This window comes from Marmota marmota, unplaced genomic scaffold (assembly GCF_001458135.2).
Source record: "Marmota marmota marmota unplaced genomic scaffold, marMar, whole genome shotgun sequence".
Taxonomy (NCBI): Eukaryota; Metazoa; Chordata; class Mammalia; order Rodentia; family Sciuridae; genus Marmota; species Marmota marmota.
Window position 1 is genome coordinate 2,951,377 of NW_026000021.1, and position 24,342 is coordinate 2,975,718.

The window sequence follows — 24,342 nt, forward strand, 5'->3', positions numbered from 1 at the left end:
GAGGGGAGGGGAGGGGGTATGTGGGTGGGAAAGATGATGGAATGAGATGGACATTATTATTCTATGTACATGTATGATTGCATGAATGGTATGACTCTGCATCACGTATAACCAGAGAAACGAAAAGTTGTGCTTCATTTGTGTATAATGATGAAACACAATCTAATATCATGTATAACTCATTGGAACAAAAATATAAATAAAAATAGAACAAAGTGAAAAAAAAGAAACATCTTTAGCCAATGTTTAACTCCTAAAAGCAACAATAATTACATACTCTGGGATTTGTAACACATATAAAATAAATATAATGGCCAAAATTGCAACTAGGATGAAAGAGGTAAATGGAAATGTACTTTTGTATTTTAATAAATAATATGTGGTATGACAAATTGCTTTAAGATAGACTGAGGAAAGTTAAAATGTATATTATAAATCCAGGAATAATCCCTAGAAAAATAAACTGGCATAACTAGTAAAAAAATGAGTAATAGAAAGTACAATGTGTTTTAAAAATATATATTTTTATATATACTTCATAAATCCTAAAGGGGGGAAACAATCTCACCAAAGAATAGCTGAGAAAATTTTGATACATTTTGTAAGATTATAGATACCAACACATTTTTATTAATAATTGCCTTAGCAATAAATAGTGTAAAACCCCAATAAAAAGGCAGAGCGTCTCAGAATGGATGAAATAGTAAAGCTCCAAGTATTCTGTTCAAGAAACTTGCATTGAACTGAAAGACACAGATAGGTCAAAGTAAGAGAAGGCCAAACGTGCTCCAAGCAATACTACATTAATAATAGTGGCTTGACTTCTTAATATTAGGCAAAGTAATTTCAGAGGATGGACTATTTCCAGACACTAAAGAAGCCCTAAAGCAGTAAACTTGTCTAGAGCATTTATGTTAAAGATCTAAAGTAGAACTCGGGAATTTATGGAAAATAACACACATCAAACTAAAAAGTGAGAGCAAATCCACAATGATGATTATAGATACTAAAAACAATTGTTAATAATTGATAGTTTTCAGACAAAAAAAAATATCAGTAAGGGTATGCAAGAGGCCATCAATCAACTTAGCCTAATAGAACCTACAACACAACTACTAGAAAATGTGTGTTCTATTAAGTGTCCATGAAATGGTCACCAAGATGAACAAAATAACTTACTGTAAAACATATTTCAATCACTATAAAAATGTTTGTGTGACTTTTGAAAATCATTGTAATCTCCTCAATCTAAGAACGGATATATACAACAAATCTGCACTAACATTACATTTTATAATGAAATAATTATTTCTTCTTAAGATCAGGAATAAACCACCATGGCCAATTTACCACTTCAACTGAAGGTCCTTACTATTGATAAGGAAAGAAAAATAATAACAACAAAAAGCATGCAAAAGAAAAATAAGAAATAAAGTTTTATTTATTCTCAGATGCCATGAATTTATGTATAGGAAATGCAAGTGATCTACAAAAAAACACTACTAGAAGTCATGTGTGTTTAGTAAGTTCATAGTGTATAGTTTGTATGCAAAAAAAAATCAATTGTATTTTTATATTCTAGCAATGAACAATTGGAAATTGAAACTTTTTAAATTAATAATATAAATTAAAATTGTACTTCTGAGATTAGAAAACACCTAAATTAATGGAGAGAGACAATGTGTAGAAATCGGAAAATTCGATAATGTTTAAGTTTTTATTCTTATCAAATCAACATATAGATTTAATATAATACCAATCAAAATTCTAGTAGACTTGAATATGGTGATTCTATAAATTTTATTGACCAGCAGAGTAAGTAGGATAACCAAAAATGATTTTGTGAAAAAAATGACAAAGTTGGATATTTAAACAACTTGATTTTGAGGCTGAGTATAGGGAAATTCACATAGATCAATAAGACAAAAGAGAATTTAAAAATATACCCACATACATATGGTCAGTTTCATGAAAAGTTCCAAGTTATTTCAATGGGGATAAAGGATATGCAGATCTTTCTCATCTTATGATGGGGTTACATCCTGTTAAACCCATTGTTAGTTAAAAATATAAGTTGAAACTATATTTAGTACATTTAATATACTGACTATCATATCTAAGCAACATAGTACACTGTATGATGTCAGTTGACCTCCCTCATGATCCCATGGCTGACTAGGAGTTACAGCTTGCTGCCAATAACCTGCATTTTGAGAGAGTATTATATCACATAACACTCACCAGGAGAGTGATCAAAATTTAATAGTGGGTACATCTATTGGACCGTGTAATGCCAAAATTTAGGTTGAACCATAGTAAGTTAGGGAAGTATATGATCTTTTCACACATACAAAAAACATGAACAGGTATCATCCTTAGTGCTAGGACATCATTTGTCAAACATGTACCTTGATGCTTACTTCATACCATATAGACCTAAATCTGAAAGATAAAGCTATGAAAATTTCTTAGAGTCAGCCTCAAAATCAAAAAGAAAATCTATGCCACATTGAAATACACAAATATTTCTCAGATAATATGCAGAAAAAAATGAATCATAAAAATTGTAGGTTGTATTTCATTGACTTAAAGTATTATGATGTTCCAAAATATAGTGGAAACATGTTAAAGGCCACAAAATGCAAGAAAAAAACTAGAGATGCATATGTGTGTGTATGTATGAGTATATATGAATATCAAATACATATATATGAAAAATGGCTTTTGTTTGGAATATATAAATACAATTCAATAGGGAGGTACTGACCATGTCTCAAAATTGGGAAAAACATTTGAACATTTGACCTAGAAAATATATAAGTAATTTATGGCCACATGAAAAGATGCCCAACATCATGAATTGCTCTAAAATGCCACCTAAAACCATAGTGAAAGACCATTACACATCCACTAGAATGTTCACAGTCAAAAAGTTTAATATAAATTGCTAGTAAAGCAAGGCACAACTATAATACCCATTACTAATGAGAATATAAAATCCTACAATCTTTTTGAAAAACAAACAGCTTCTCAAAATTTTAAATATGTCTCACTATATGATCTCTCAAATTCCCTCTTAACTATTTACCCAAGACAAGTAAAGTAAAAACTATGTTCATACAAAGCCTGTTTATGAAAAAATTACAGCAGCTTTATTAATAATAGTCCAAATGTGTTGGTAGGTAAACTGATTATCCAATTACTTTACAAGTATACAATTGAATGCTACTCAACAATGAAAATGAATGAACTATTGTTACTCATAAAATGGGTAAATCTCAAAAAACATTGTGCTAAAATTAAACCATGCAAATAGATAATAAATAACTCAATTCTGAATGAAAGCAACATACTTGAGGAGATGAGGCATCTAAAGAGAGAAAATGTGAATGAATTCAAGATAAAACTGTACTCACATGATCAAGAAAATGAAAGTTTTTTTATACTCACAGATCAGTTAAAAAAACAAAATAGAAATCAAGACTTTTGACTATACTAAAAATATGGAGTAGTGGATGCACCTTTATTCTTTTGGTAAAAGTGGGTGCATATTATAAAACGCAATTATTCCATTTCTCTATGCATATGGATGATGTGTGTGTCCTCTAGAGAAATTCCCACTGGTTTTTCAGGAGACCTGCATGTGAATGTAATATATTTTATTCACAATAGCAAGAGGAAACAGCAATGACCCCCTGCATAGGAGAATGGCATAAGTAAATTTTGGGAAATTCAAGCAGTGGAATATTATTATATCCCAGGAAATGAATGAGCTATAGCTACATGCAACAACAATGGATAGATGTTAGGGGGAAACTTGGTATTTATAAAGCTAAAAAATGATGTATCCCATAAAAAGCCAAGCAGGGAAAAATTAACACTATAACAAAAGACAGCAAAATAATGAAAAATAAAATTGAGTATACTAGTAGAAAAAATGTGGAATTAGAATCAATATATGGAGTACTAATTATTTGGAAAATGTATTCTTGAGCAGTGTGTTCATGGCTTTTCATTTTATAATTATTGTGAAAAATTATACATTTATTAACATACTCTTTTGAATGTATTAAATGATAAATTAAAAACAAGTTGGAACACCTTCCAATACAGGAAGCTCAGAATTAATAGAGAATGCGAACATATCCACAACTAATAATTACAGTACATCTTATAAATTCTACAATAAGGACATTTTAAAATAACACAATAATCATATTGTCTTAGTAAAGTGTGTACATTCTAAATTCAAACAATGGAATTATTGTAGTTTTCTGATTTAACAAAGTGTAATTATACAGTACAGCACTCATGGAGTTATTTGTGACAGTGCTTTACTTTAATTAATTTGGAGGTCAACTTCAGTATGGTTGAATTTCATCTTTCTCATTTGTTCTTTCTTTTGACTAACACTTCCTAAGTCTCAGAAACAAGAATTGCATGAAAAATCACGAGATGTTCAGTAACTGATTAGTGCAGAAATACATGTCAAATATTTATTTTGAATTACTTAGGATAAGCCAATACTCCTCTATGCTGTATGAAATTCAATCAAGATTCTGTTTGTGATACTATGTACACATTGTTCTTTGGTGCCTTTCTTTATTAACTCCTCTAAGAACATGGATTTGTATTATGGTCTGGAGATTGTCATGGTTGATTACAGAATGCAAGACAGATTATACTACCCGAGTGTTTATTTATTTCAAGTAGACTTCATTTTTTTAAGAATAATTTTAGGGTCATAGAAAAATTGTGAAATCAATGATTTCCCATATACCCCAAACCATTATTAGTGTTCTCCAACAGTGTGACATACATCTAACATTGTATGTAGAGTATATTTAGAATTTAAGATTCCACTAAACTGTTCACCAAAGTGGCCATACCAGTGGCAATTAATTAGTGTTCCCAGTGGCGATGAATGAGAATTTTTATAGTTCCACAGCCTCACTATCATTTGGTATTTAAGGGTGCTGCAGTTGTAGCTGTGTAGTGGTATCTAATTGTTTTTATTTGTGCTTCACTAATGACATATAATGCGGAGAATCTTTTCATGTGCTATTTGTTGTCTGTCTGGTGTTTGGTCAGGAATGTTTTCAAGGCTTTGGCCAAGTTTTTCAATTGGGTTTTTCTTTTCTCGTTGTCAAGTGTAAAGTTCTTTGTACAAAAGCCCCTTATCAGATATATTTTTGGCAAATATTTACTCTTTGTCAGTGGCTTCTCTTTTCATCACCCTGGCATTGTCTTTTGTAGAACAGACACTTTTGATTTTAATGAAGTTTTGCTTATCGGTTCTTTCTATTGTGGCTTATACCTTTGGTGTTGTTTTAATCAGCATTTCTGTGACTGTGACCAAAAGACCTGACAAGAACTACATAGATGAGGAAGAGCTTATTTTGGCTCACAGTTTCAGAACTCTCAGTCCATAGATGGTCAACTCCACAGCTCTGGGCCCCAGGTAATGTAGAACATGGAGGTAGAAGGGCATAGCAGATGAAAATCAGCTCAGGAGATGACATAACAGAAAACAGAACTAGCTTTACCCACCAGGAGCAAAATGTGAACTCAAAAGTCATGCCCCCAGCCACTCACCTTCTCCAGATACATGCAATCTGCCTACAATTACTGCCTTGTTAATCTATATTAGTTGATTAATCCACTGATTAGGTTTCAATTCTCATAATCTAACCATTTGGCCTCTGAAAATTCTTGCATTGTTTCACACGTGAACTTTGGGGAGGATACCTCATATATAAAACAAAATAAGTGTTATCTCTAAAACATCATTACAAGACCCAGGGATATCTAGATTGTCTTCTATGTTACCTTCTAGGTGTTTCATAGTTTTTCTTTTAGCTTTAGATCTATAATACAGTTTGAGTTAATTTTGATGAGGATATAAGGTCTGGGTCTCCATGTTTATTCTGTTGATGTGGGTGTTCAATTGTTTCAGCAATATTTGTTGAAAGATATTTATATTTAATTGTTGTTTAAGACATCTTAAAGTTGGGCAGAACTTGCAATTCTGCAACTTACAAACGTGGTCTTTATTATAATCATGAGCTTAGTAAGCCATCTTGGAAAAATTTTCTAATTTTGTGTCAATACTCATTTTAAAAATAATTAGTAGGTTCTCCCCAGGATTGATGTTGACCAAGGTTTAGATGTGAAATTTCACTGGAGGAGGAAGAGGACAGAAAAGTTTTTGAAATATTTTTCCTATTGTTTGAGTCTCACTAAATTAAAGCATGACCTTGATAACTTTTTCACAAATGTGTCAATGCTTCTGACTGTAGGCCTCCATAATATTTATTAGGTATGTATTCTAATGAGTTTTATAAATATGTGTTGTTGATCTATATGTTTGATTCATAGAGAATGCATTCTATTTACCATATTTTATGGACACTAGAATGAAAATATTTAATATATTTTAGTTATCTCTGAAAACTGGATCTCTACCATTAGAAGAATTTTAATTTTAGCTGTAGTTTATCTTTGTCAGTGGCACATCGAATTATGGTTATCAATGAATCTAATTAACATTTGGGTGTCTTAATTTAGATGAAATAAGATAATAACTTTCAGGTGTTAACAGAAGAGATTGTTATCTCTTTCGTTGTCACTTTTTAATAAAATTCTAAAGAGACTATATTACATGATACAAAGGTAGCTAATAGATATATACTTATAATGTAACACTGCAATATTGGTATGTGAGCTAATGAATATTGGAAAACACAAATTACTAGACTGTAATTAGGAAGAGTCCCTATTGAATCATTTGCATTACAGTTTGCAAAGCAATTAAACTTTTCTGTTCAGCAATTACCATACTAAGTGAGTTAAGTCTATGGGTCAATCTACGATTTTAAAGTAAATGAATGAGAAATGATACAAACATATTTACAAAGGGCATTAAGCCATAGGAGAGCCATAGGAAAAGGTTTTGATTTGCTATTAGCAGACTGGAAAACATACTACAAGTAATTATGGTCATTATGGAAACCTTCCAGCATACAAATTATATGTCCATCTTAGTCAAAGAAGTCTTCATGAAGAAGAGAAGGTTTTATTCATTCACATAGCATAAAGCTCAGTAATTAGTATTTTTAAATTCAATAAATTTTAATATGTCAGGAGAAATTTTAAAGGCCTATAATTCAGATACCCACCATTCTTCACTCTCTGTTATGTTTTATTCAATCTCCTTTTAATACTAAAATACATACCACCTAATGAAACCCTTGATTCAGTTTAAAAATAAGATTTATTATAATACTTTTAGAATTATGATAAATAAATTTGCTTCAATTTTAGTATTTGTTTCCTGTGTTGCTTAAATAATGAACCTGACTTTTAAACTCATTAAATATTTTGCAAATGTAAACATCAGATTCTGAGAATATGTAAAAGTGTGTATTTAAAACATATTTTTGAAATATGCTTCTATTTTTCTACTGTTAGTTGATTTTAGTTAAGTGCCAATAAACTTTGAGAGGCATTGAAATAAAGAATAATTTTAATTCTTGTACTATAGGAGTCTTGTTAAGGAAGTCAGGGCCTTATCCAACATGCTGAAGATTTGGGCTTACTTTTTCTTCTATTAGGCATAGGGTCTCTGGTCTAATTTTTAGGTCATTGATCCATTTTGATTTGAGTTTTGTGCCTGGTGCAAATGTTTTAACTTATATGAGGATGCTGATCCATATGGGAATGGGTTGGGAGCATGGGGGGAATGGAGGAACTTTAGAAAGGGTAAAGGGGAGGGACAGAAGGGAGGAGCATGGGGGCAGGAAAGATGGTAAAATGAGATGGATATGATTACCCTAGGTACATGTATGAAGACACAAATAGTGTGACTCTGCTTTGTATACAAACCAGAGAAATGAAAAATTGTATTCTATATGTAAACTATGAATTGAAATTCATTCTACTGTCGTGTATAACAAATTAAAATAAATAAATTTTTTTTTTTAAAAAGAACACATTCTAAAAGGACAGAAAATGCCAAGTTTTGTCTAACATAGTAAAAGGTATTCACATAAACATAAATCTACTGGAAAATAATAAGACCATAAATATAATTATTGTTTGTGCAGAATTTGTTTTAAGTAAAATTAAATAAACTTTTCCTAGTAATGTAATGGTCATAATTATGTACCAGCTTGAGCATGACAATTCATTGAACTAGGGGTGGTAAAGTATGCACTCGGATAGGGGAGAGTTTTTTAATATGAGATCCATCTCTCATTATTCACTGTTTAGTATCTCAGCAAGGGCACCTTGAAATGGATCTGATACGCTGCTAAAATAGCTTCTTAAAGCTAGAAAATAAGAATGGGTTAGAGTAAATGAAATAAATCACCCTGAATTTCATTATCAGATTATAGAGAGGTGGGAGACAAAAGACTGAAAAGTTTATACTAAAAAGAACTTGTGTAAGACCAACACCCCACTGAATGCCTATATTTGCTCTCAGGGACCCGAGAACATTCCCTTCACTATAATAGCAAGAAGTTTATTAGTGAGAGGAGGTGGGACTAACATCACGAAGAAGTTCAATGGTGGCTGGTTTGTGTACTCCAAGCCTGATGATACCACTGTAGAATTGACTCCCCAGTGTCAGGGAAGGTGGTAGAATTCTGAAGTACAAAAGGTATGGTAGTATCTTGTAATCCTCAGAGGTAAGAAGACCCTATTACTATAATAGCAAGAGAACTAGCAGGCTCTGTTTCACATCTCTGGTAAAAGCTAATCAACCACAGATTTGTAGGGACAAGATAGATGATAGGACTTCATTTTATGTGTCAATTTTTAGAATTCTTTTGGATGAGATTTAAATTGCCTACATATATGAGTGGGCCTGATTGAATCAACTGAAGGCCTAAAGAGAACAAAAAGACCAATTTCCATCTGAAGAGAATTCTGCAGCAGATAGTCCTCAGTCTTCATATATGCCATTGGATCTTCTGGGTCTCCAGCCTGCCAGCCATTGGAGATTTTGAAGTCACCAACCTCTGTGATCACTTGACCTGTAATGAATCTCCTTCTCTATGTATACATATTCTCTTGGTTCAGTTTCTTTGAAAAACCCAGGTTAAACCAGAGGTAATTGACAAAAGAATTGCTTGAATTTCTCAAACAAAAAATTATCTACAGCAAAAGTGAATCATAACTGTTTTCCAGTTTCTGTAACCTGAGCAGATCAGACCCAGATCCCATTTATAGAGGAATTCTTTGAGGAACAACTAGCAACATCATGGCAAATTCTTCCATTCCATTCTGAAAGAAAGCTTTGGACATTTTCCTCAGTAGTTACCTACTGGTATATCCAGGTATTTTGAAAGTTGTTGTATATAAGGTCTGAAATTGCACTGATTTCAGGTCATCCAGTAAACTCTCATGGCCATTCTTGAAGTGGAAACATACAAAGGAGGGTGGATGCTTATAATCTAGCCCTAAGTCTCACAGTGATTTAACAGGCCCATTAATCCACCTATGGTCATGTCTGCAGTTGTGAGAGCATTGTTGGGACAGATATATTCTGTAGTTAAAGAAACTGGGATAGATATATTCTGTCTTAGAATCTGTGGAATACAAGTAAGAAAGTGAGGAAGTGCAAGTTTAAGCCCCTGAAATTACTCCCTCTCTAAGACATTAAATAAGCAATAATTCCAATTTAAATGAATTAGCAGGTTTGTGCCATTTGAAGGTTGAAAGTGTGCACAGATATGGTCCCTAACTCATAAAATTTACTAGATGGATCCTGATGGAAGATGGTAGCCTACTGAAAAATAAGAGCTATAATTGTGGCTGATAAGTCAGTCATGGTATCTTTATTAGAATAAAGACTATCTCTACAGAGAGTCTCTAGCAGTTAGTATATTGTCATTGATGGGAAGAATATATTATTTTAAAGCTCCAAAAACTAAAAGCAATGCCCAGTCATAGTTTTTTTCTTAGCACTCTGTCTGAAGTTATCTGACCTTTGTTGTCACTAGGTAGACTATCACTGTAATGATCTTATTAAATGAAATTGTGTCGAAGAAAGTGCAAGTAAGCAGGATGCTCTGGAAATAAAATATGGCACAGGAAGGTGAAATACTCCTACAAAGGTTAAGGACCTGAAACGAGGTGCAAACTAGAAGAGTTCATTGGTTTGAAATGGTTCAGAGCATTCTAAAACATGACTACTGAAGTCACTGAGAGAGAGGTATTTGGCCAATTTCTTTAGCTTTGAAAGCAACACATAAATAATAAATAAACCTGCTACTTGTGTCTTTTGACTAACAGAACCTATGGTACTGGAGGCATCTGAGAATCTGAAGATATCTGAGGAAGAAGCATGTGGATGAACTTTTATGATAATGTGCAAAACGTGTGTGAATATCTGAATTCACATCAATGGCTGTCAGATAGGTCCTACTGTAGCAAAGGCAGTCAGTGGCCCTGTAAATAGAGGGCTGGTTCAGTGAGTTCAACCAGCTCATGACCTTCACTACTCCAAAGTTTTGAGTAGTTAGAGCCATGGTAGCAGAGATGAAGGCTCTCCATGGTCCTCACAGTGTGGATTAATTTTCTGATCAAGGCTTATCTTGTGTCTCACAATGGATCTGATTTACTGCTTTGGGTTCTTGCACAGTGTTACTATATACCAAGATCCCAATTTATATAAAAGAATGAGGACAATGGAGAAAAGGCATGGGGTCTATTGGTTCTAACATATACCACATTAGCCAGTAGTTGCCAACTTAATTTAATACTGAAATAACCTTTTACAGTTTCATCTAAGGTTTTCCAGATGGAAATGACCCTCCAAGAATGGTCAGTATCCTTTGAAATGAGGAATATATCTTGAATCAATGATCATCATATGGTGGTACATACCTGAAAAGTGAGAGGCACTAAGGTTTGAAAATAGTCCCCTTCATGCCCCAGTCTAAATGATTCAGGTAGGGCTTTGTGTTTTCCTGATCCCATGACCATTTAAGTTTTATTATGATAGAGATATCCTGATTCTCAGTTAGCAAAAAGGGGGACACTTCTACCAGGAGACATGACAATATTTCTGGTAAACTTAAAGTTTTAAGGGCTGACCAGGATCCCTATGTCGGAGGACTAGCATGCCAAGAAGAGAGTGACTACCTCAGCAGGAGAGATGGAGCCTGATTATTATGTTGCAATACAACAGGGCTCTAGGACATGTCTAGAACTCCAGGGGGAGTCACAGTAGGTTGGAGGAGACTTCTTGATGTTTACATGATAAATAGTATCTGTAAATGACAATTTTTAGTAACTATGGTCTATTTAGAGTGTCGTAAACTGGGCGCAGTGGCACACACCTATAATCCCAGCAGTTCAGGAGGGTGAGGCAGGAGGATCTCAAGTTCAAGGCCAGCCTCAGCTACTTAGCAAGGCCCTGAGCAACTTAGTGAGACCCTTTCTCAAAAATAAAAAAAAAAAAAAGGGCTGAGGATGTGGCTCAGTGGTTAAACTCCTGTGAGTTCAATCCCCAGGACGCCCCCCCCCCAAAAAAAAAAGTGCTATAAGCAGGTATTCTCAGATGTCTAATATCAGCGTGACCTCACAGGGTAAGCAGATCAAAGTTGAGGAGAATCTAGGTGGGAAATGAAGGAAAGGAATCACCTAGCAAAGGGTTATATAAAACTTGTTCCTTAATCTCCTATTTGGTTTTATAAGTTTATTTATTCTTTTACGATATCTAGTGCTAGGGGTGTCGGCCAGTGGCAGATTGCTTCCCTAGTATGTGTGAGGCTAAAGGTTCCATTCCTAGTACTGAAAATAAAAAGGGAAGAAGAAAATAAATTTTGAATGACAAGAACCTTAAGGAATCAGTGACACGACAAAGTGAACTTAATCTGGGTCACAGGTGGATTTTACTGTACTGTAGCAGATAGTTTGCTTCACTTTTGTATGTTCCTTCTCTCTAACAATTTTATTGTGCACCAGCCCAACTTTGTGCTGTCTGGACTTTCTTTATCTGATGAATCTACCCTCTGAAGCCAACTTTAAATGCTTACATAGCAGATCAGAAGAAACAGTGAACAATATGTCCCTTCCTCAAGGGTTTCCTCGCCAAAGAAGGACATGGGGTTGGTAGGCATGTCCCCAACTACCTTGTGATTTGAATAGTGTAAGTTTGATGTTAACCTTGCACTGATGGTCAGAGTGTCCCTAAGAGTTTGATCTCTTATCATCCACAGTGGTAGCTGACTCTTAATGCACCTTGCTGAATTCTTCTGCCATTCTTCTGTTGAATTTTAACATCTAAGCTCCCAGATTTTGTTCAGTTGTTACATGAATTGCTTGCATTCGAATCAATGTATCAAGTTCCCTTCTTGGGGAAATAATGTGGATACTGTGTCAGAATATTTGCTGAGTGTAGGGCGGGGAGTGCAACTCAGTGGTAGAGTGCTTGCCCAACATATGTGAAGCCCTGGGTTCCATTCCCAGTACCAAAACAAAACAAAGCAAGAACAGAATATTTGATGAACTTCCAAGAATACCCATCTTGTGTTCCCAGAGTCTAGATTTTTATACTGCATTGAAGAATAGAAATAGAGGACAGCTTTTAAATGATGTAAAAAATTCAGGGAAGAGAATTATCACTCCTGCCCACTCCTGTTGCCTCCATGTGGTCTCTCAGCCTTGATTTCTGCCCATGAGTTCAGCCTGCATATACTTGCTCTCAACGAGCCGTCTTAGTCCCTCCATGATAGGGCCATAGTTTTGTTTTATTTTACCTTATATCTTAGTTTATTTAATTTTTTTAAGCATTCTGTGTTTGTGTTCTCTTCTTTCAGGAAAAAGAAAAAGGAATCGTTTTAGAAATACCTCCTCTACTCTTGCCACCTCAACCATATTTCTTACCATTATTTTTTTAAAACCACTTCTTATTGCTGGTATTTGTTCTTTACGAGTACATACATTATCTAGGGGCACAAGTATTTTCCCCAAAAGAAATGACCTGGGAATAGACAGTTGACTTATAAAATCCTGGAAAGAATATTACTTTTATTGCCATTTTTTTATTAAGCTTATTTCCAATGACATATAGCTAGTCATTGGTTTTAACTTAATGCCCTCCACTTTAAGCTCTTAACACAGAACTCGCCTTCTTCTCTAAAATTATATAAATTAACAGCAAGATCTTTATCTTGATGGCTAAGCAATCTTAATTTCCTTCAATTTATTTTCCCCTCCTTCTTCTTGTCCTCTCACCCTTCCAGTCCTGCTTTTCTCTCTCTGACATTATAAGCAGTGAGGAAAATTGCCCTCTAAATCCCATCTTTCTGGAGTTTCTGACTGGACACTGCTGAGGTTATCTCTTTAAGGGAACATGGCTAAGGTAGCTTTGGAAGCCTCTGCTCACAGAACTCACTTGAACACTGTTCACTGACCACAAGGAAAGTGATAATCAACTTCAGCAAGACCTTTTCCTTCCTGTCACCCCAGTGAGTATAGCCAACTAGTCTGTGTCTCCTTTATAGCTAAGCAATCAACATTATAGTCACTGCAACTTTGAAGGTTCCAATTTACTCTTGATTGATGTTTCATTAATATTACTAGAAAATGGTTTTTCCAGACAAGTCAAAGACATAAATGTGGATTGGAGGCAAACGTGTGAATGTCAGTGAACATGTTTTAGATGCTTTCTTGCTTAACTGACATTGGAAGTGAAGTGGCGGAATCTCTTCCAGCTGTGCCCAGATGGGTTCGTCCTCCGATGGAGTGCACAAGAGGCTGCTCCTGAATGTAGCTCTGAAGGCCTGGAGACTGCTGTGCATGGCCCCTGACAGTGTTTTGTAAACTGGCTTAATGTAGTCTTGGAGGACTGCAGGAAGTTATGTGCTTGTTTTGTGAGGGGTTGCTAGTTTTGACAATAACTTTAAATTGGGTTATTACATTAGATTTTAAAATAAATATATGCATAAGCCAAGCTTTATACATGATCACCTTATGGCTCAGTGCTGGTCTATTTGTTACCTGTTTCAAAATACATTTATGGTAGAACTGGTGCCAGTTAGAACTATTTTAATTGTCTCAGACTGTAAACCAACTAAATATCAATTAAAACTAGAAGAGGGCTTGGTAGGAAAACACTGCTTTTTTCTCTTAGTAAAAATCAACCACTATGCCAAGATTACACTTATTTCTAAGAGTCAAAGAACAATCAATTAATTATATTTTACCAAGTACTATATTCTAGACAAACTAAAAAGAAGTTACTACACTAAGTATTTCAGCTATACTCATATCAAGAATAACCATTTCTATCATCAAACAGCATCATGCATCAACCACATTAAATAAACACTGTTAGTACTAAATTATATTTTTTGTTCTTTTCAATATTTTTAATTATTTTGATTGTGAAAGATCAATAAGCATGAAATGTTAATATACTTAGGTAACATGGCAGTAAAGAAAGTAAACACTGGAGGTTATAAAGTGAGAGAAAGACACACTGAGTTAAAGTACAGAGTATAGACTTTCAATGTCCCAGCATCTGACAGACACAGGGATTACCTCCTAGGTGGCAAAGCAGAGTTTGTTACTTCATGTTAAAATTTGGTTTAGTGTGATTATCCTTTTCTGTCTGCTACTTGATTTTGACACTCTGGCTTTGTTTCCCTAAAGACCATATGATGTATTTAAAGGAAACTGTGAAAGAACAAGCCTTTACCCACTTTCCCTGGTTTGGAATGCTTACAGAATGCTAATCTGTACACAAGGAAGAGGGAAGTTTCATCTGTTAGGGAACCCTCGGCGAGAACGTGAGCCTACCAGCCACCAACTACATGTTTTTGGAGATGAAACATCCCTTCTCCAAGCCTCAGTTTCTCAATATGAAATGGTTGTGTCAGAATGTATCTCAAAAGAATTTTGAGAAAATTAGCAACTCAGTGATCTGATTGATGACCCAGGCTCATAGTGGGCACTGCTTAGAGAGCTCTTTGTTGCCTTTCTCCCTCTCCCCTCCCCACTTTTTTTTTAAACCAAGGATTGAACTCAGAGGTACTTAACCACTAGGTGACATCTTCAGCCCTTTTTATTTTTAATTTTGAGTTAGGGTCTTGCTAAGTTGCCTTGGGCCTTGCTAAGTTGCTGAGGCTGACTTTGAACTTATGATCTCATGCTTCAGCCTTCTGAGCTGCTGGAATTACAGGTGTGCACTACCCAACCTCTCCTCAGTTTTAGAGCCAGTTACAATTCATGTAAGAAAAATGAGAGCTTTCACATTACACTCATATTTTCCATTTGGACAAACTGCTATTGTGTTTGAGAATACTCTATTTATGATTTATCTCTGAATGATACTTGTGTTATAAAAAGCATTATGCCAAATAACAAAGGGTGAAGAGTCTCCACATCTATAAAATATTCCACAACAAAAAGCTTTAGATCTAGGGAAAGGAAGGAAGTTATGTTGACCATTTGCACAAAAAGGAAAGGGCACAGTAGGGGCCCTTGAAAGAAAATCATGTGTTCAGTTATCTTTTAGGTTCATGCTACAATATTCCAGGTATTTTTCTATGAATAGGAAAAAGAGCAATAAACAAAGGGAGGTATGATTTTAGTTTTCATAGAGCTTGTATACTACTTGGAGGAATGGTGAAGAAGAAGACAACTTTTGAGTAAGCATGTATCTGTTTATAAAGTTAGAGTGGCAAATACTAAGGAGAAAAAAATGAATCAGGTTAAAGGAAATGGATTTATATCTGGTAGAAATTGGAATATATAGACTTAGAACTTTGGACTGGGGCATGGCAAGAGTTTCAGATATGCTGACATCAATCATTCATAAAAGAAAAAAATATTTATTGAAGTCCTATTATGTGACTGGACTATTCTATACACAGATATATTTCACTAAAAAGGTTGAAATTCATTTAAAAGACAAAATAATGCAGCAAGTTATAAGACACAGGTACATACATACACACACACACACACACACACATATATATATATATATATATATATATATATATATATATATAGAGAGAGAGAGAGAGAGAGAGAGAGAGAGAGAGAGAGAGANAATACACAGGTGTACACACAAACACATAGAGAGAGAGAGAGAGAGAGAGAGAGAGAGAGAGAGAGAGAGAAATAAAACCTAACAGGTGATATAAAGCAGATTTGGGAGTGTTGGATATGGGAATGACAGTTTAAATGAACTCTCTACTAAAATTCCTGATATATGTGCTCTTGTGGTTTACCTTGGTTTGCTAGAAAAGTGGTAAAACAAATAGAATATTGGGTCTGACAGCCATTGTGACTTTGGTTAGAAAAAAATCTTGAGTATTCATTTTCAAGCATGAGAGTGGCCCCTCCTTATGGATCTTGGGAATAATCCCTCTGAAATTCTGTAGATCTTCAGAGCTAGTATCCCATGATCCTAATGATAGTTTTAGATGGAGTTATTCAAAAGCAAATTTACATACCAGAAGGCTGAACCCTGATACATTTGCAGGTTTGAATTTCTTGTGTCATAACCCATAAAAACCTACCTCTTACTTAAAAAAAATGTTAGATGAACTTATCCAAGCAGGGCCTAAAAAAGACCACTTCCTCAATCTTCTTCCTGCTCTCAGGACAACAGTGTGGCTAGTGTCATGCACATTAGTAAAAGGGAGCAAGAGGGAGGGAAATCTCTTATACTCATTAACTGAGCCACTGCCCAATGAAAGAGTTCCTAAGGAAGAACCTGTGAACCATCCAAACATTAGGAGGCTGTGATATTATAATATGACATATATTTGGTTTTCTTCTCTGATTTTTGGCATGGAACTCCCAGAATCTATAAACTGGTGTGTCTTTTTTGCAAGCTAATAAATTGGCTGGGGAATGGGGGCTTCTGAATAGCCTTTAGAGGGGAATGATTTCCACCAGAAACAACCAGATGACTGACTGAGGGTTGGACCTGTGAATCCCATCTCCCATCCTCCAGGGAGTGAAGAGGGGATAAACGTTGAGTTGGCAACAATTGCAGATGACATCATTAGTCATTTTCACATGATGAACCCTCTATAAAAATTTAAAGCTACTGGATTCGGGAAGCTTCTGGATAGCTGAATGTGTGGAGGTTCCTGCATGGTGGCGTGCTGGAAGAGGGATGGAAGCCCTAAGTCCCTTCTTTCATACCTCATGCATCTCTACCACCTGGCTGTTCATTTTACAATAAGTGGGTAATCATAATTAAAATGTTTCCCTGGATCTGTCAGCCACTCTACCAAATTAATCAAGGCTGAGGCAGAGGTTATAGAAATCCCTAGTTTACAGCCACTTGGTCAGAAGTATAGGGGACAACCTACTAATTGTAACTGGCATCAGAAGTGAGGGCCATCTTTGAAAACTAAGCCTTTAGTCTGTGGTATCTGATGCTGTGTCTAGGTAGTAGTGTCAGGATTGAATTGGAGGGCATCTGTGGGTTTCTGCCTTGGAGTTGGTTGTTGGGGAAAACAAACAAACAAAAAATCTTACAATTTGGTGACCAGAGGTGAACTATTCTGAGTTGAATGCATTGTAAAAATGGAAATAACAAAAATAATAACAAACTTACGTTTTCTGCCTGTATCATTACTTCCCTTCTCAAAATATTTCATTGTGGTTTTTAGACTTATGGATCCAATATAATGAAGTAGTCCATAGAACTCTATAAAAGGTACTATGTTTGGAAGACTCTCTCTCATGAGAAAGCTTAACAGAGACTGTTTGCATCTTTGCACAATGTTAGAATTTCTCAAATAACAGCAAATTCATAAGCTACATCAATTTTTTCAGTCTTAATTCATCAAGTACTCATGGTCCACTTAATATCCATAGGCAGGGCAATCACAAGTTCTTTGCTGCATTTCCATTTCAATGACTAATATCTGTAACAGTCAAGTCACTCGTCATACTTCACACAATGATAGGTAGGTTAGAGAACAGCTATGTAAGGGTTAACAGTGGCTGCAGAGTTTCAAGAGGCAAAACAGAAAACAAATGCAGAAAGCTGGTCCACATGCAGAGGAGTCCCTGCTGGTGATCAGGTAAGATTTATGAACCAAGCTGCAGAACTTCTTCAAGGTGTGGAACTTGTTCAAGGCACAGAGCTGATCAAGATGAAGGTCTCCATAGGGGCAGTTTCAAAGAAGGTGGCATCTGGCAGGGAAACAGGGGGTGGGGTGCAGCTCTGGGGACTAGTCAGGAGTTGGGTGCCTGTGAGCCTCATGACACATCATCCTGTGGTCTGATAAGAGGATGGCTGTTGGAGTTGATGTGCCATCATCTCAGGTGCCTCCAGTGAGAGGTTTCATTGTTTGTTGATGTGTTTGACCTTGTTTCTTAGTGTGAGTTTGATAGACTCATGCATCCATGTGCCTCTGAGGTAATTTGATTAGTTCACAAGAGCTAATTTTTTTATTTGCCTGATTATTTATCAGTTTCCACCTCATGATTGTGCTGTGCTGATGGTAGTTGTTTACTTGTATAAACAAGGTGTAGAGTCATCCTACCTTGGCACTTGTACTCATAATGGAATAAAAAAGTCATGGAAAACTGTGGCTTTATAAAATTGGGTAACTCAAGGCTGGGCACAGTCTGAAAATTCCTGTTCATCGAGTCACTCAGAGGAGGGCACAGCCTGCTCTCCATGTCCTCCCTGCAATCACAGTGACAATTAAATATATTTACAGAGGACTATTGAGTGTAGTGTCTTTGGGTTCTTCAAGGACAGATCAAATAGGAAATAGGGATAGTGATACATGAGAGCAGATTCATTAGTGGAATTGGGTAACTCAGTTATAGGGGCTGAGAAGTCACGTGATGGGCTGCCTGCAGGCTGAAGAGCCAGGGAAGTCAACAGTGTGAGTCTTAGGCAGGAGCCTGAGAAACTGGAATTCTGACATCCTGCTGCAGAAGATGGAGAGCAAATTCACATTTCCACTGCCTTTTTCATCTGTGATTTCTTCTATCCCCCTTCAGTCTGATCTAAATGTCAATTTCTTCTGGAAATGCTCACAGATAAACTCAGAAGTAATTGTTTCTCAGTTGTCTGGAAATCTCTTAATCTAGTTGTAACCTAAAATTAACCACCACTGGGAAGCAGGGCACTAACTTAAACACCAAACTTTTGAGATTAAGATAGCATAAATTTAGTCTAATACAGTGGCACTCAGGTGACATTAACCAACTGTTTCTAGGGATGTCAGAGTCATCTGATATAATGCTAGCACTAAGTAGGAAACTGATTATCCAATCATGGATGGTCCCTAATCCTTCACAATTCTGGAATTTATGGGACAATTCTGCTGGTTTTTATTTTTTTTATTTTTTATTTTTTATTTTTGGTACGTCTAAATAGCATATAATCTTAAAAAGGAACCATATTAAACCTTTGCCACAAAATTCGTAACTACCCAGCATGCACATAATGGCTGTGCCTTGTCATTTACACCATCTGCAGAGCGTGAGAACAATCAGAGGCTAAAATAACTGATTAAAACCAAACTGCTCTAACCAGGTTCTTGCCATTCACTGGTAACTGGCTGGGCACCAAAGTACAGCCATCGCCTGCAGGGATCCATCTGTTTTCAGCCTTCTATTGGAGTCCATAGAGTTAGGCTGGGAGTAGTGCACCATAGATGTCCCTTCACACAGCTCACTGTTACTTCTTACCCAGTCACTCTCAAGCTGTTAGAAATCTGGATAACATCCTATGCCAGGTTGTGAATGGATGCTACCTGTCACTGCTGCTGTCTTCTGGTTGATGAATCCTGGATGCACATCCATGGCCTTTACCCTGCTCCCTGCTATGCTGTGCTGATGTTTCAGATACCCTGCCAGGTGTACAGAGCTGGCCTACCACCCTCTAACAATGTGGGTGTAAGTGAGCGAACCCTGACCCTTCCAAGGCAGAGAGGGAAAGAGTGTGTGGTGTTAAGTAGAAGAAGAACCTTCTTGCCTGGTTAAGATGGGGAAATCTGAAATTCAAAATGGCATGGTATGGATGCCCTGCACTTATTTCTATTTAAATCTCTTCAACAGGATTGTCTGCTGTGCTGTCTCCAATTCCTTGGTGCCTCTTGCATTGAATGAATTCATAGAATAAGATCTAAACGTCTGAGCATGATGTTTTGTAAAAGGCCCATAGTAGTCCAAGGATAGACAACCAGTATTGAATTGTCCCACAGAACTGATAGAAGCACCTCCCAAGAAACAGGAAATGCTTATCTGTCATAATATAGCTTAGTCTGTGCATGTTCTTTCCTATGTTATGGACTGCATAGAATGAGGCAGAAGAGTTCCCAGAGGAGTTTGCTCATCCTACTTAACCTCCCAAATTATGCCTTCAGCCTGATCATTAGGCAAATATTAGTTCCACCCTCTTTTCCTTGAACAATTACATTAGGCTCCCAAGGCATTTCTGAGATTCCATTCTCTCTCCTCTTTGACCTAAAATCCTAGACAAATGTATTTTAATACCCCTTTACAAGTTATAGAATCCTTTCCATATTATTATTATTATTATTATTATTATTATTATTTAATTTCACAATTAGGGTACTGTGCTCGTTTTGTAGAGAAGGCAAAAAAAGCTCACAGAAATAAAATGGAGTTCCTTCATTAAATCAAGAAATAAGTGGTTCAACTGGGACACAAATGGGAGATTTTGCCACTAAAATCAGTGCCCATTCTATTACAACAAATTGTCTCTTTAATTGGAAACTCAATTGCCAAGTTAGAAACTGCTCCTATATATATCATTCTTCAGCTCACAGATCTTCCATAGCTCTTCACAGCCTATGTAATAAGACAGAAATGTTGAGGCCTGAAATCAAGTTCCTTCTCCCTCTTTTTGTTCAAACCTACTGAAACTGAAGCTGTAGATAAAGGTCAAAAACTAGACTTCCAGGGGCCACTTCCAGCCCATCAATTTGTCAAATTGACTCACACATACTCTTTTAAATGAGGAAATTAATCATAGCCATGCCAACAGTTGGTTGGAACTATGTAACAGCTGCTCCCTTAAGTAGACTCAGAATTTTGAAACTTTGTACTCTCATCACCACCTCCTGTTGTCCTACCCAACATGCTCCACATGTGTGTTACCTCTGGGAATCCTGTATGTATAAAACTATAATCTATTGTCTTACACCCTGTGCCCATCATAAATCAGCATTTAACAGAAACCTTGCATTAAAATGCCAAAGTAAACTAGTTCTCAAAATGTGCTGAGACTTCATGGAGATACATTGAAAGTGCAGTTTCCAAGGCTCCTCTGAGGTCTGTTGCTGAGGATCTCTGCCATTCGCTTCCCCTTCTCTCCCACCCCTCTTCCATTTAGCTGCCATTACTTCCCTCCCACCATCCCAATTCTTTTATTTATTTTCCTTTTCATAGTATTTTTTTGGGGAGTGGGGTACTGGAGATTGAACCCAGGAGTGCTTAACCACTAGGTCACATTCCCAGCCCTTTATATTTCTTATTTTGAGATGTGGTCTCACTAAGTTGCTTAGGGCCTTGCTAAATTGCTGAGGCTGACCTTGAACTTGCAATCCTTCTGTCTCAGCCTCCCAAGTTGCTGGCATTACAGGCATGTGTCACGTGCCTGGCTATAGCATTTTATGTAAGAAAATTTCCACTAAGATCCAGAAGATTCCACCCTCTCCTTTAAGACTCTGAACTATTCAATTATTTCTATAATGCAATGAGTGAAATTTTCAGAACTCCAAGATATTATACTATACTAAAGGGGCTGTCAACAAAATTCCAATTTTTTTTTATTCAAAATAGTTTATTAACCAGATGTTACTGGATTTTTCAGGCCTTTTATTCTAGAAGACTCTTTCCTCAAATTTAAGCATGAATAAATAAATTTACCTATACATATATGACACATCTTTATGGTAAAAATTCATTGACAATACCTGACACTGGGGTCCCATCTGAAAGTGCCCTGTATTACTCTTCTTCTACATTAACCATCAGTGAAAATGTTCAGCAATGACCTTTCCATTCTCAACTGGCTCACTGAAATGTGGCCTTCTCTATTTGCTTACAGAGGTTCTACAAAGAAATAACAATGCAAATGTTCTCAGGATAACATAGATATTTAAAGATCACTTATTGTTTTACTGTCTTTCCCTTTTGATATGTTTAATAATCAATTTAATGCAAATAGCATGGCCTAAGTCTTATTCTATTTCCCTATTGAGAGTTTAAAATTCCATGATGACAGATAAAAGAAATACTTTTCCATGGAAATTGCCCTCAAATGTACTTTGTGTCAGGGTCTTTGGGTATCTCTCTCCACTGCCCAGTAAAAATATATTTTTTGCTATAAGGAGAAAACATTACAAGTAGTCATGCCTCAGCATCAATTAGGAATTGTTTCCAGGACCTTCAAGGATACTAACACCAGCACATACTTAAGTCCCTTAAATGACACAGTGTTTGCATATAACCTCGGAATATCCTCCTGTTTATTTTAAATCATCTCTAAATTTTTTATAACAATTAATGCAATATGAATATTTGGAACTGTTATGATGTACTGTTAAGGAAATAATGACAAAAAAAAATGTTCCATACAGTTTCAGTACAGATGCAACAACTGCACAAACTCTTCTTAGTTCACAAACAAGAGGAGAGGTATGCAATGCTCCAATTGTGCTGGACAAAGCAAGGATCTGCAAAGTGTAGAGCAGCTGCCACAGGACCTGCCGGTTTCACTTTGCACAGAACCCCTTTCTTTGCTATCTTCCTTTGCTTTGTGTTTTTATGCATTTCTCTTTTATGTTCCTGATACTCACTTCCCACACAATTGTAAACCCCTCCAGGAACGGCATGTGTCTTATCCACAGTACCATGGATAAATTTGGATGAGCAATCCCCTTCAGTAATTTTCTCTTGGGTTGCTGTTAAGCTTTCAAGGAGATGGACAGACACAGGAACAAAGGAAAACAAATTATCTTACACTTTTCTAAATTTTTCTTCAAACTCAATCCCCTTGCTAACTTTTCGAATATCCAAAGTCTCTTCCCACATTTATAGAAGGAATTGCTTGCTTTTGAACCACAAATCTGTTACTGGGTCTCACTCTGAGTCTCTACCCTTTTGGTATTCCAGTCCCTTGATATGGTGTTCACATTTACAAAGACAAGTCACTTTCTCTGGTCCCAATAAACACTACCTTCAAACTTTTTAATAAGGGAGGGGAGGGAGAGGAAGTGTAGAAGTTCATTGGATTAGACAAAAGGAAATGAAGGCAGAGGGGATTGGGAATAGGAAAAACTATAGAATGAATAGGACATAACTTTTCTATGCTCATATATGAACACATGACCACTGTAACTCCACATCATGTTCAACCACAAGAATGGGACAAAATTGTAATGGGTTGCATCCCTTGTATGTATAATATGTCAAAATACATCATACTGCCATGTATATCTAAAAACAACAAATTTAAAAAAAAAAAACCTTTTTAATAATCAGACATAACATTTATAATCTCTGGGCACTGAAAACCTAAAACCACCTATCAAAAATATGAGTCTTTTTATGTGGGCCTTATCAGTCTCCTAAGTAGAAGCTGTCTGTTATCTCAAGCTGTTGATATTTGTAGCATATATTTCCAGGAGTAGCTTGAATGCATGAGCACTTTAAATTTAAGCAGCATATTTGCTACGTCTTAATGGAAAAGGAAGCCCATGGTCCTCTCAAGAACCTAAGCTTTCAAACTGAGGTGTTTTAAACCTGCTGTCATTCTGTAAAGATTGGGAAGTCAAATAAAATGCTTTTATTTTCAAATATCTGATTTTCATATTATGTTGAAATGCTGTTCTTCATGGAAGCTAGCTTTGTATATTCCAGATGAGGAAAATCTACAATCATATTGTTGCCATGGCAACTGGAGGCCTCATCTATTAAGTTGGAAACACATTTGGCCTGTAGGAAACATCCTGCTCAGCCTAGTCCCCAGAGGGAAAAGGATCCGTCCTTCAGTAAAAGAGCTCCCTATCTATAAAATGGCATCACCAACAGTTTTATTTGCTTAGTAACATTAAGGCAAGACTCTGTATTGCTTGGAAACATTTTGGGAAGTTAAACTTAACCTATGGCTGGCTTATTAAAAGAAAATCCACCTCCTAATGCTTTACCATTGAAAAGATAACTTTGTGTGTGTATATATATATATATATATATATATATATATACACACACATACATATATATATACACATACATATATGTATATATATATGTATGTGTGTGTGTGTGTATATATATATATATATATATATATATATATATATTTAT